Consider the following 13,815-nt stretch of genomic DNA (forward strand, 5'->3'; position numbering starts at 1 on the left):
CAAATCGGCGTCGAAAGTCAGCGGCAAGCATACCTATTTTATCAGCCAACTGTGCGCTCGGGAACGCACTGGTAGAGAGCTTCTCTTTCATGGTCTGGCAGCTGGGAAAGTGGCTCAAATTTTCTTTCCGCATCTGCGTCTCCCACAGAGTCAGTTTGGTTTTAAATGCCTTCACTGTACTGTACATATCAGAGATGACATGATCCCGACCCATTGCATTCAGATGACTCGTAATGTCACACAGAAAAGCCATTTCACACAGAAACATTTCGTCTCGGAGTTGTGTTGTGTCTTTCCCTTTGCTGTCCAAGAACAGACAAATCTCCTCACGAAGCTCGAAACATCTTTGAAGCACCTTTCCCTGGCTTAGCCATCGCACCTCTGTGTGATAAGGCAAATCACCATGCTCCGTTTCTAACTCCGTCAGAAATGCCTTGAACTGGCGGTGATTCAAACCTTTGGCTCTGATAAAGTTAACTGTGCGCGTGATGATGCTCATTACATGCTCCATTTTCAAGGCTTTACCGCACAACGCTTCCTGGTGTATGATACAATGATAAGCTGTCAGCTCACCTGTCGCGTTTTCCTCTTGCATCTTTTCCCGTATCTTCGCCACCAGTCCGCTCCTGTGTCCACACATCGCAGGTGCTCCGTCGGTTGTCAAACCCACGAGTTTTTCCCAAGGCAGCTCCATCTCATTTACACATCTTGACACCTCTTCATACAAATCATGCCCCGTAGTTGTGCCATGCATAGGACGTAAAGCCAAAAACTCCTCTGTCACGCTTAGGCTGGAGTCCACTCCGCGGATGAAAATTGACAACTGGGCAATGTCAGAAATGTCGGTGCTCTCATCCACAGCCAAGGAATATGCAATGAAATCTTTTCCCTTTTTCACAAGCTGCTCTTTTAGATTGATGGACAACTGGTCTACTCTCTCGGCAATGGTGTTTCTGCTCAGACTCACATTTAAAAAGAGCTGCCTTTTTTCTGGGCAAACTTCGTCACAAACTTTAATCATGCAGTTTTTGATGAAATCCCCCTCCGTAAATGGCCGGGCTGATTTAGCGATCTCTTCTGCCAAAATAAAACTGGCCTTGACAGCAGCCTGGCCTTGTGATTTGGCTTTTTTGAACAGAGCCTGTCGAGATTTGAGGCCTCGTTTTAATTCCTCTGCCTTTTGTAGCCTTTGTTCCATGTCCATATTCTTGTTTTTGTCCGCGTGTTTCGTTTCATAATGTCGTCTCAGATTATACTCTTTCAGTACCGCCACACTTTCTCCACACAGAAGACACACAGGTTTTCCAGCTACCTCCGTGAACATATACTCCGACTCCCACCTTGTTTGAAACCCCCAGTTCTCAGTGTCCACCTTCCGTTTTGCCATTTTTGATGGGTATCTGAAAGTTAATTTTACTGTGATGCTGACGACTGCTGTGCCAATAAATATTGAAATGAAGCAGCCTACTGCTCGGTGCGTCACCGTTGCATTGTGGGAAATGTAGTATTGGTGCGTGTAAAAGATCTGCGGGCTGCCGGCTTGCTGCGGTCTGCGGGCCGGTTCTAATAATAAATCAAGATCATCCCAGGGGCCGTAAAAAACCTTCTCGCGGGCCGGATGTGGCCCGCGGGCCTTGACTCTGACATATGTGCTCTAGAGGATCTGTGTCCCGTCCTCGGGATGGTTGCGCTAACGTATGCTAATGTGAGTAGCACGAGGTTGTAGGAAACAAAACAAAATCCCAGGACATAGACATATCTGATAAGGGCAGATATATTAACAAGAATTTAAGCTAACTGCACTGTCCAATTTACAGTAGCTATTACAGTGAAAGAATACCATGCTATTGTTTGAGCAGAGTGCACAATTATGAACTTGAAAATGTATGAATAAACCAAATTAGGCACATTTGGGCAGTCTTGATACAACATTTTGAATAGATATGCAATAGTTCATTGGATCAGTCTAAAACTTTGCCATACACCTGGCATCTAGTTGCCAAAGTCTATATTGCGTCTGGGCTAGAATAATTCATTATGGCCTTTCTCTTGCATTTCAAAGATAATGGTACAAATTATCTCTTTTTAAATGTGTTTTTTCTTTGTATTGTCTTTTACCAGATCTAATGTGTTATATTCTCTCATACATTAATTTCACATTTCCACAAACTTTAAAGTGTTTCCTTTGAAATGGTATGAAGAATACTTATATCCTTGCTTCAGGTCCTGAGCTACAGGCAGTTAGATTTGGGTATGTCATTTTAGGCTAAAATTGACAAAATCCTTAAGAGTTATTAACCTTTATATAACTAGGCAAGTCAGTTAAGGACAAATTATTATTTTACAATGATGGCCTACCCTGGCCAAATCCTCCTCTAACCAGGATGACAATTGTGTGCCGGCTTATGGGACTCCCGATCATGGGATCGAACCAGGGTATGTAGTGATGCCTCTAGCACTGAGATGCCATGCCTTAGACCACTGAGCAACTCTGAAGCCCAAGTGAGAAAAGAAATATGATCTCCCTCGTCCCTCTTACTCACGCTTACTCTCTTAAATACGAGTAAAACTAAATGCATTGCTTTTCAACCGATCGCTGCCTGCGCCTGCCCGCCTGTCCAACATCACTACTCTGGACGGCTCTGACTTAGAATATGTGGACAACTACAAATACCTAGGTGTCTGGTTACACTGTAAACTCTCCTTCCAGACTCACATCAAACATCTCCAATCCAAAGTTAAATCTGCAAGTGGCTTCCTATTCCGCAACAAAGCATCCTTCACTCATGCTGCCAAACATACCCTTGTAAAACTGACCATCCTACCAATCCTCCACTTCGGTGATGTCATTTACAAAATAGCCTCCAATACCCTACTCAATAAATTGGATGCAGTCTATCACAGTGCCATCCGTTTTGTCACCAAAGCCACCACTGTGACCTGTACGCTCTCGTTGGCTGGCCCTCGCTTCATAATCGTCGCCAAGCCCACTGGCTCCAGGTCATCTACAAGACCCTGCTAGGTAAAGTCCCGCCTTATCTCAGCACGCTGGTCACCGTAGCAGCACCCACCTGTAGCACGCGCTCCAGTAGGTATATCTCTGGTCACCCCCAAAACCAATTCTTCCTTTGGCCGCCTCTCCTGTGAACCTCTCCTGTGCACATTTGTGGCCTGCTGGAGGTCATTTTGCAGGGCTCTGGCAGTGCTCCTCTTTGCACAAAGGCGGCGGTAGCGGTCCTGCTGCTGGGTTGTTGCCCTCCTACGACCTCCTCCACGTCTCCTGATGTACTGGCCTGTCTCCTGGTAGCGCCTCCATGCTCTGGACACTACACTGACAGACACAGCAAACCTTCTTGCCACAGCTCGCATTGATGTGCCATCCTGGATGAGCTGCACTACCTGAGCCACTTGTGTGGGTTGTAGACTTCGTCTCATGCTACCACTAGAGTGAAAGCACCGCCAGCATTCAAAAGTGACCAAAACATCAGCCAGGAAGCATAGGAACTGAGAAGTGGTCTGTGGTCACCACCTGCAGAACCACTCCTTTATTGGGGGATGTCTTGCTAATTGCCTATAATTTCCACCTTTTGTCTATTCCATTTGCACAACAGCATGTGAAATTTATTGTCAATCAGTGTTGCTTCCTAAGTGGACAGTTTGATTTCACAGAAGTGTGATTGACTTGGAGTTACATTGTGTTGTTTAAGTGTTCCCTTTATTTTTTTGAGCAGTGTATATATGCACATTATCGAACAAAACATAAGTGTATTGTGTAACATGATGTCATATGACTCATCTGATGAAGATGTTCAAAGGTTAGTGATTAATTTTATCTCTATCTGTGGGTTTTGTGAAAGCTATCTTTGCTGTGAAAAAATGTCTGTGCTTTTTTGGATTTGGGGGTGAGCTAACATAAATATATGTTGTGTTTTCGCTGTAAAACATTTTTTTTAAATCGGACATGTTGGCTGGATTCACAAGATGTTTCTTTCATTTGCTGTATTGGACTTGTTAATGTGTGAAAGTTAAATATTTCAAAAAAATATTTTGGAATTTCCCGCGCTGCCTTTTCAGTGGAATGTTGGGGGGAGGTTCTGCTAGCGGAACCCCTGGGCTGTAAAGGTTAACATAAACAATATTTCACTCCACTCTAAAAATATACTTTTGGATTATAAACATGTATATACATTTTAGAATACTAAAATATCCCTTGTATCGTCATGTCATATACATCATACATCATAGTTGTTCAAATGTTGCATATACATTTTTTATTATCTCGGTATTGTGTTATATTGTTTTCTGTGTGTACGAAAAAATAATATATATGAATGCAGCTACCACTTCATTAAAAAAAATGTAGATGCATTTGCACCTAGATAATTTTGTTATATAATGGGTACATGTGGGGTTTGCTACCTCTGGAAGTTCCTTTGGTCTGTACAGAGTTAGGTAAATCTGCTCTTTGCCCCTTACATGGGGAATAATCTCCAAGCTGCTCTAAACATTGCTGTTTTTGAATGTCTCTAGGTTAATCTCTAGACTGTTGAATGAGGCCTGTTACAACTTACAAAACCTTTTAAAGGGAGTTGGTGAAACCATTTAATCATGGATGTATGTAAAACATACGCCTCCAAATCTAATATATTATTTTCACTAACTCACCTTCAGAAAGCTCCATTAGGATGGATTCACAGATTATCTATTAGCTGCTCGAGATTCCGCGGTTCTGGGCTGCTGGCCTGGTGTTTGGAGTTGCGCTAATGCCTTTCGTACAGAATGGTTAGAATACGGTCTGTTTCACTAGCCTCGCTCTGCGGTCGTGTCTCTAACAAGAGATAGCATGTAATGAGTTTACAGAGCGGGGGTGACGTTTTTCGGGCGACATCCTGTATGCAAAAATGGACCAGTAGTACCCCAGAATGTTTAGAGACCCCAAAACAACAGGAGGGTTTCTCGACATGTTATGTCTGTCTTTATTGCCTTTATGCCTCGTAGCACCTCAGGGGAAGCAGCTTGGGGGGTGTCCGAAATAAATGTATAGACCTGGGTGGGGGCCGTTTGTATATGGGCTAATTATAAATAACATATGTTTTAAACCGTAGGAGGTTGTCTCGACAAGAAATATTCTGCCTGGGTTGTTTGACTTTTTAGCCTCCCACGTCCTTGTGGGTGAGATAAATACGTATTTGAAAGGCATGTGTGGTAAATGAATCGAAAGTGCCCATTTGAAGAGAAGCACACATTTTTGATTTCAAACGCCCCATGCAGACACACACCCCCACCCACTTTTGTTTTGAAACACACACACCTACATTCCCGCACACGTCTTTTCCTAAATTCTTTTTCTCCGGGACATTCATGATGATAGAGCTAAAAGACAGAGCCTTCGTTAAAGGTGAGATACCTCTTTAAAATCATTTATTTAATTCATAATATTTAGTACAGACCTTTTTAAAACATCTTATAATTCATCCAAAACAATTTTACTGTGCAATATTGAAACATGCACGTATGTTTTATTTATAAACATTGCTGTACAACAGTTATACATCATTACCAGACAGTACTACACTTTTAATAACCTTTAATGTTTATAACATGCTGTTGTAGGAAAGACTGTATTCGTATAAAATAAGACATTGTTTTTTAAGACATTGCATTTCTCCGCGACAGACCGGGGCGAGAGAGAGCGATTGATTCCCGTTCGTTAAAGTGTGAGATACGGCTTTAAATCCCTTTATTTCTAAATCTTTAGTACATTTTAAAACATGCTCATATTAATTTAAAAAATGTACTATTCCTTTCTTCCAGATAAAGGGCCTGGTTATAGGTTTATACATTCTGCCGTTTCCAATTCCTCCCCGTCGTCATGAGTCTCTCTTGCTCGCAGGATATTCCACACAAGCCCCAGCTCCGTAAGTTTTCCAGGCACAAAGTAGTTCATCCAGACAGGCTTGGGAAAATACATACGAACTAATAGATTTTTTTGTAGCATTTCTACTATGTCTGTCATGTTATTGTGGTCTTTTTTAAAGTCAATAAACGTGTGTAAAGTGTACACTTTTGTTTGACAGTAGATTTGTTTAAGCCCACCAAGAAATCTCTGATTTATCCCACAGCATTAATTAATAAGCTGGGTAGAAAATGAATCTGTGGGGGCGCTAGAGAGCGTGCTATGGAGTAGACGTGCTTTGTTAGAGCTCCGCTCTATTTTGAAACAAATTAGTATTTATCTTAACCTCTCACAGCCTATAACTTCAAACAAATATGACAAAGGGAAAGGGCACCAAAAAAGGGGGCGCTAAACAAGATAATTGGAATGAGATAGACAACGAACCAATTTCAACGTCGCCGACCCACGAGGAGCTGGCTGAAGAGGCTAGCTTCCATGAGTTCGCCACAGATCCTTCTCAAAGTGATATACTGGCTGCCATAAACTCACTAAGCAAGAAGGTGGACACAAGGTTGGCTGATATCTCAAAGAGTATTGGGACTTTGGCCGAAACTGTGAAGGCAACTAAGGAAAGGGTGCACGAGGTTGAGCAGACGACAGTCTATCACGAGGCCAGGCTACAGGACATAGAGAAACAGTGCGCAACGTTCAAAAATGACAACAAAACCCTGAAAGCCCGATTTGGAAATGCTCGAGTCGCATTCAAGACGCCAGAACATCCGAATATGTGGGATCCAGGAGGACACTGAGAAAAGGAAACCCACTGAATTTGTCTCGGAGCTGATACTGGCATTGCTGGGGAGTGAACACTTCAAAACGGCCATCCTGATCATCCGCACACACAGATCTCAGGCAATGAAGCCGGCCAAGGGCGGGCCACCAAGGCCATTCATTGTAAGGCTGCACCATCCCCAGACCAGGGATCTCATCCTCAAGCTGGCTAGTCAAAAGTTCCCCCTTAACTACAACGGAGCCAGGGTGTCTTTCTACCCAGATCTTACCTTGGAGGTGAGGAACCAACGGAAAGAGTATGATGAGGTACAGGGCGGCCAACATCCGATATGGATTCCTCTTCCCAGCCCGGTTTAATGGGACAGTCGAGGGATCAACACGTACGTTTGACAACCCAAAAGAGGCCGATCTGTTATTGACAAGCAAGCTCCCCGGCTGAGGATACAGAACGGCTGTGTCAGCCGGCTAAATGACCAAATACAGGCCAGGAATGTGTTTGAATTGAATTTCCGGCCTATGTCTTTGCGATCAGAAGATCAGAAATTGGGACTTATATGATAGGTAAGATGTTGTGGCTAATAGAGCATTGTTTGGCATGTCATGTTTTAGCGCCACTCATCCCCGAACGTGAGAGTTAATTTAAGTGTTATTTAACTTCTCTGCACTACGAATCCCGTTAGCGGGATCACTTTCCTAAACAACCGCTAGAATTGCAGGGCACCAAATGCAAAAATATTACAACAAATATTTATAATCATGCAATCACAAGTAAAAAATATACCAAAACACAGCTTAGCTTGTTGTTAATCCACCTATCGTGTCAGATTTTGAAAATATACTTTACAGCGAAACAAATCCAAGCTTTTGTGAGTGTAGCAATCAATGCTACAACAGCTAGCCCCAAATTAGCATAGTCACGAAAGTCAGAAAAGCAATAAAATTAATTGCTTACCTTAGATAATCTTCGGATGTTTGCACTCACGAGACTCCCAGTTACACAAATGTTATTTTTGTTCGATAAATATTACTTTTATCACAAAAAAACGCCATTTGGGTTGCGCGTTATGTTCAGAAAACCAAAGCCTTGTTCCGTTCGACAAATTCCAAAAAGTATCCGTAATGGTCGTAGAAACATGTCAAATGTTTTTTATAATCAATCCTCAGGTTGTTTTTAACAAACATAATCGATAATATTTCAACCGGACCATAACCTATTCATTAAGAGAAAATGAAAATGGAGAGCTCCTCTCGCGCGCGCAGGAATTATTCGGAGGACACCTGACTACTTTTGAAAAATCACGCTCATTTTTCAAAATAAAAGCCTGAAACTATGTCTAAAGCCTGGTCACAGCCTGAGGAAGCCATTGGAAAGGAATCTGGTTGATACCCCTTTAAATGGAAGAAAGACGGTCCAGGAAACACAGATTACATTTTTCTTTAATCACTTCCGGGTTAGATTTTCTCAGGTTTTCGTCTGCAGAATACGTTTTGTAATGCTCACAGACAATATTTTGACAGTTTTGGAAACTTTGGAGTGTTTTCTATCCTAATCTGTAAATTATATGCATATTCTACGACCTGAGCCAGAGAAAATGTCTGTTTACCTTGAGAACGTTATTTTTAGAAAATAAAAAAATCTGACCCCTAGCGCTAAGAGGTTTAATATTAGTTTATATGCGGAGCATCTATAGACGACGAGTTCGTTCAAGCTGAATGTCTAGACACCCTAAGGTTTGTGTGTTAGCCAAGGAGTGCTTTGTTTGGGGAAGTCACTCAGTAATGGGACGGGAGGGGGAATGGGGTCTGTGTTCTATGTTCACGTTTATTAATACAGGTGGCATGACAAGATCCCGCACGGCGGGACGTTTTTCTTGTGGGTTTTGTATGACAGCAGCAATTTGCTCTAAAATAAGAAATGCCACATAGTGGCAGAGCACAGAGTAGACCAGATGGAATAAAGATAGTCAGCTGGAACTGTAATGGCTTAGGGCATGTCGTGAAATGAGCTAAGGGTTTTTCTCATCTTAAATCACTGGGTGCTGACATAGTGCTTCTTCAAGAAACGCATATTAAACGCTCCACGCAGGACAAGCTACGAGTCGGCTAGATCGGTCAGATATACCAGTCTAACTTTGGTGCAAAAGCGAGAGGGGTAGCAATCCTGATAAGGAAAAACATTCCTTTTGTTTACTCAACCTCGATTTCAGATCCTAATGGTCGGTATATTATTGTGGCTGGTAGAAATCTCAAATGAGGACTGGGTAGAAGCTCTCAGGAATATAAACCACAGTTCAGTGAATGCCAGACACAACCTTGTACAGTTTAAGGTGATACACAGATCAGACTACTCAAAAGTCATACTGCATAAAATATTCCCGGACACCTCACCACTGTGTGAGAGGTGCAAGCAGGATGAGGGGACGTTGACCCACTTATTCTGGACATGCCCTAAGTTACATGCTTACTGGGCTCTCATTTTTGATTACTTATCTAAGGCCTTTGATAGAGTTCTAGCCCCAGACCCATTGATCGCTCTGTTTGGTACAGTTGATGGGAATAACCAGGAAGGGAAAGCTGTCTCTCTTTGTACTCTATTAGCCATAAGGCTCATATTGCAATTTTGGAAATTGGAGACTGTACCTACCTTTGAAATGTGGTTACGGGATTTAGGGAATGTAATACATATGGAAAAGATTCGATACAACACCTCCAATAGAAGTCGTGTTTTACAAAATATGGCAGCCGATACTGGATAAATGGTCTAGTCCCGTCTCATAACTGGGCTGACAATCTGCTGCTACTCTGTGCTGTACTCCACTCAATATTTATTTTTGGCTTAACTACACTGCTTGTAATGACTATATGCTGTCTTCTTATACATGTACCACCTAATAGGATTTTGTTTTATTTTGTGTATGTGTGAGTTAACTTTTGTTTTGTCCTCTAAATTGGCCAACCCATTCAACAGTACAATGAATGTCATTGTTTGTATTGCTGTCTTTTTTATTTAATTTTTATTGAAAAATAATAAACATATTATTTAAAAAAAGAGAATGAATCTGTTTAAGTCATAAGTAAAGGCCTTTCAAAAAGAGGCTGTCATGATTGACTGTGACAGCCCCCACCCTGGAGAGCAGCTCTCCTTTGATCCCCTTCAGGGATTGCTAACTCTGTAAATTCCTATGGTCTGCACAGAGTTAGGTAAATCCGCTCTTTGCCCCACTTACATGGGGAATAAACACCTAGCTGCTCTAAACATTGATGTTTTTTGGTGTCTCTAGGTTCATCTCTAAACTGCCCAATGAGGCCTGTTACCTCTTACTTACATAACCTTTAAAAGGAGTTTGTGAAGCTGTTCAGTCATGGATGTATGTAAAGCATATGTAACACGTATTGCTTGTTACAGAAGACTACTGTTGTACATTGAATAGCCATTCATCCCTGTTACACCTTGATGTGATGGCTTTCTATGTCTGTACATAGTGTGAAAAGTGGTTTCCCTAAAGTTATTACCCCCTAAACCTGAATCTGAAATTAACTTTATGATCTCTCTTACCTCTTACTTTGGGGTTCTAATCTACCTCTTTCAAAATCGCCACGGTGTACATGCACCGAGCATCCATAGGCTGGAGCCACTTGGAAGCTCGGTGCATGTACAAATAAAGAGAACTAAATAGGAAACTCAACCGTGTGTTAGGCCGAGAAACATTATTTAGATGGTTGTTTTATTGTTGTTGAAAGCTTGAAATGTACACAATGAGAAGGGACATTGTTTCAAACACCCCTGCAGAGACATACACACACACACAATACCCCCCGGACATTCCTGCTTCATAGACAACAGCCCTAAGGGCAATAAAATAGGGTGGGTGTGGGGTCATCCTCTTTGAAATGTTCAAACACATCCCCCCCCAGTTCAACCAGGTCCCTAGACATCAATCATCATGACAACTTCAAAGGAATAGATGCAATATAGATATAAAATAACACACCCTCTAACACGTGACAACAGGATGTCCTGGCCGGATGCCCATATTTGGGCATGTACGCGTCATCCGGACATAGGGTCATAAATCAGACGTTTGACCCGCGCCGTCTACTTTATTCTCTCTTATGTAGTACTCCCATAGTCTGTTCTGGACGAGCATTGTGAAGAGACCTCTGGTGGCATGTCTTGTGGGGTATGCATGTGTGCTCGAGCTGTGTGCTAGTAGTTTAAACAGACAGCTTGGTGCATTCAGCTTGTCAACACTTCTTACAAAAACAAGTGTTGATGAAGTCAATCTCTCCTCGACTTTGAGCCATGAGAGATTGACATGCATATCATTGATGCTAGCGCCCCGTGTACTTTTAAGGTCCAGCCGTGCTGCCCTGTTCTGAGCCAATTGTAATTTTCCTCTTTGTGGCACCTGACCACACTACTGAACAGTAGACCAGGTGTAACAAAACTAGGGCCTGCCTTGTTCATAGTGTTCTTAAGAAGGCAGAGCAGCTCTTTATTATGGACAGACTTCTCCCCATCTTAGCTACCGTTTTATGAATGACCATGACAGTTTACAATCCAGGGTTACTCCAAGCAGTTTAGTCACCTAAACTTGCTAAATTTACACATGATTCATTACAAGATTTAGTTCAGGGTTTTAGGGTTTAGAGAATGATTTGTCCCAAATACAATGCTTTTAGTTTTTGAAATATTTAGTACTAATTTATTCCTTGCCACCCATTCTGAAACGAACTGCAGCTCTTTGTTAAGTGTTGCAGTCATTTCAGTCGCTGTAGTAGCTGATGTGTATAGTGTTGAGCCATCCGCATACATAGACACGCTGGCTTTGTCGTTAGTAAATATTGAAAAAAGTAAGGGGCCTACACAGCTGCCCTAGGTAATTCCTGAATCTACCTTGATTATGTTGGAGAGGCTTCCATTAAAGATCACCCTCTGTGTTTTGTTAGACAGGTTACTCTTTATCCACAATATAGCAGGGGGTGTAAAGCCATAACGCATATGTTTTTCCAGCAGCAGACTATGATCGCCAATGTCAAAAGCCACACTGAAGTCTAACGAAACAGCCCCCCCCAAAATATTTTATCATCAACATCTCTCAGCCAATCATTCATTTGTGTAAGTGCTGTGCTTGTTGAATGTCCTTCCCTATAAGCGTGCTGATAGTCTGTTGTGAATTTGTTTCCTGTAAAATAGCATTGTATCTGGTCGAATGCAATTTTTTTCCCAGAAGTTTGCTAAGGGTTGGTAACAGGCTGATTGGTCAGCTATTTGAGCCAGTAAATGGGGCTTTACTATTCTTAGATAGCAGAATTACATTTGCTTCCCTCCAGGCCTGAGGGCACACACTTTTTAGTAGGCTGAAATTGAACATGATATGCCATTGATGGGTTCGGATTTCTAAACTTTAAATATTATTAATCATCAGTTAAGTTAGAGACATGAGGGGTGCCATAGTTTAGGGTCTACAACAGAAGTGAATGGGTATCTGTAGGAGGAATGTATATAATCAGTGCAATTACGTTTGGAATGTACTGAGTGTAGGGAAAATGATCACGTGGCAGCACTGATAAGGGGAGAGAGCCGTAGATTAGTGATGAAGGGGGTCGAGGTCAGTTCAGGTTACATTAAGGGAGAAGGAACAATGTATTGCCCATATCACTTAATTTCCTGCCTAGCAATAAAGATGCAATGTTTCGCGAGAAGGAGGAGACTCCACACCAAATTGGGCTATATGGGTAATTCTGCAACTCTGGGAACTTTTATGTCCACAGGGTCAAATTTGGGGATTTTATAAAATTCTTTATATGTTAAGTTTAAACTACAATCACCCCATATTTTTTTCAACACCTCTCTATCAAGTATTTTAGCTACTTTTCAGATGCATTTTATACCTCAATTTCACTGTTTTGCCCTTGTCCCTGACACAGACTTTTGAGCTTCTAATTACACATTAATGTAATGCTATCTTCTAGAGAAAGAGTAAATTAAATAAATCTATATCAATATTTATTGTGAGTATGCCCTTTATATTGTTATTTACACAAAATATACCTGTCCTTTGGTAGTGGTGTCATTTCCACCACTGAGGGCAAATTCCTCATTAAGAAAGTTTTGTCAGGAGAATGTTAATTGAGTTACCATGGAAACGTATTGCGACACTGACGCACATGGCTGCAGAGGACAGTTATTCCAGATGTGATGTCCAGAAGTTCAAGAAAAATCTAGGTAAATATTGCTTGTGTAGAGCATATTTTTATTGTCAGTCATTTCCAAACAGGCTACAAATTCTGTAATTTGTGTTAGAATTTTGATTTTTAAAATATATTTGATGTATTTAGTCTAAACCATACTCTAGCTGTAATACTGGCCAAAGCATGTCCTTTTTCTCCAAAAACAGCAGAAGCGTCATTTCCATCACAGTCATTTCCATCACAGTCTGTGATAGAACGTGGTGGAAATGACAAAAAACCAATGCTATTATTTTTTTTTTTTTTTTTTTTACTTTAGGCTTATTTAATCATGATTTAAATCACTTTAATCTAATTGGAAAACGTAAGTAGTATTTTTCTTTGTTTTTAGAAGATGCCACAAAAAACAGCATAGAGGTCACAGACATAAAAACGAAATATAAAATGATCCTATACGATACCAGGAACTGGTAAAAGACAGGGAGAGATAATGGGAAAAAAAATAGAAAGGATAAATGATATCTAACTCTGAACTTACAAAGCGAGAACAAAGAAGCAAGAGATGGCAATGGAAATGCAACCAATGGAATAGAAGACAGATTTTAAAAGAGAACAGTTGCAATGGAGACCTACCTATCAGGCAACACAACACCTTAGTCACCAGATGACTTGCAGCCAGAACATGAAGCCATCTTACCTGCCCTGATGCACGCCCTGATACCCCTTCCTCATCATCTGCAACAGGAATGAGAAGTCTAATACTTGCTAGAAGGAAAAAGGTTGGAAGAGGTCGCTCAAAAACATAGAGATCTTTGCATGACAAATGTCAAACTTGATAAAGCTTAATGGAAAAACTAAGAAATACAAAAAAGGTATGATCAACTGATGAAGAAAATGGATAGACAAGATTCCCTAAAGACAAAGATAAAACAGAA

At 41.3% G+C, this 13,815-nt stretch overlaps 1 long non-coding RNA gene across 1 annotated transcript; it reads left to right on the top strand.

Annotated features, from left to right (window-relative positions):
* The first annotated feature begins 530 nt into the window (after positions 1–530).
* On the top strand, positions 531–9,677 carry LOC129824081 (uncharacterized). Its single transcript, XR_008754710.1, has 3 exons — positions 531–5,398; positions 5,677–5,717; positions 5,815–9,677. It is a non-coding gene; the product is annotated as an uncharacterized LOC129824081 (long non-coding RNA).
* Positions 9,678–13,815: the final 4,138 nt, after the last annotated feature.

Source organism: Salvelinus fontinalis, chromosome 2 (genome assembly GCF_029448725.1).
Source record: "Salvelinus fontinalis isolate EN_2023a chromosome 2, ASM2944872v1, whole genome shotgun sequence".
NCBI classification, from domain to species: Eukaryota; Metazoa; Chordata; class Actinopteri; order Salmoniformes; family Salmonidae; genus Salvelinus; species Salvelinus fontinalis.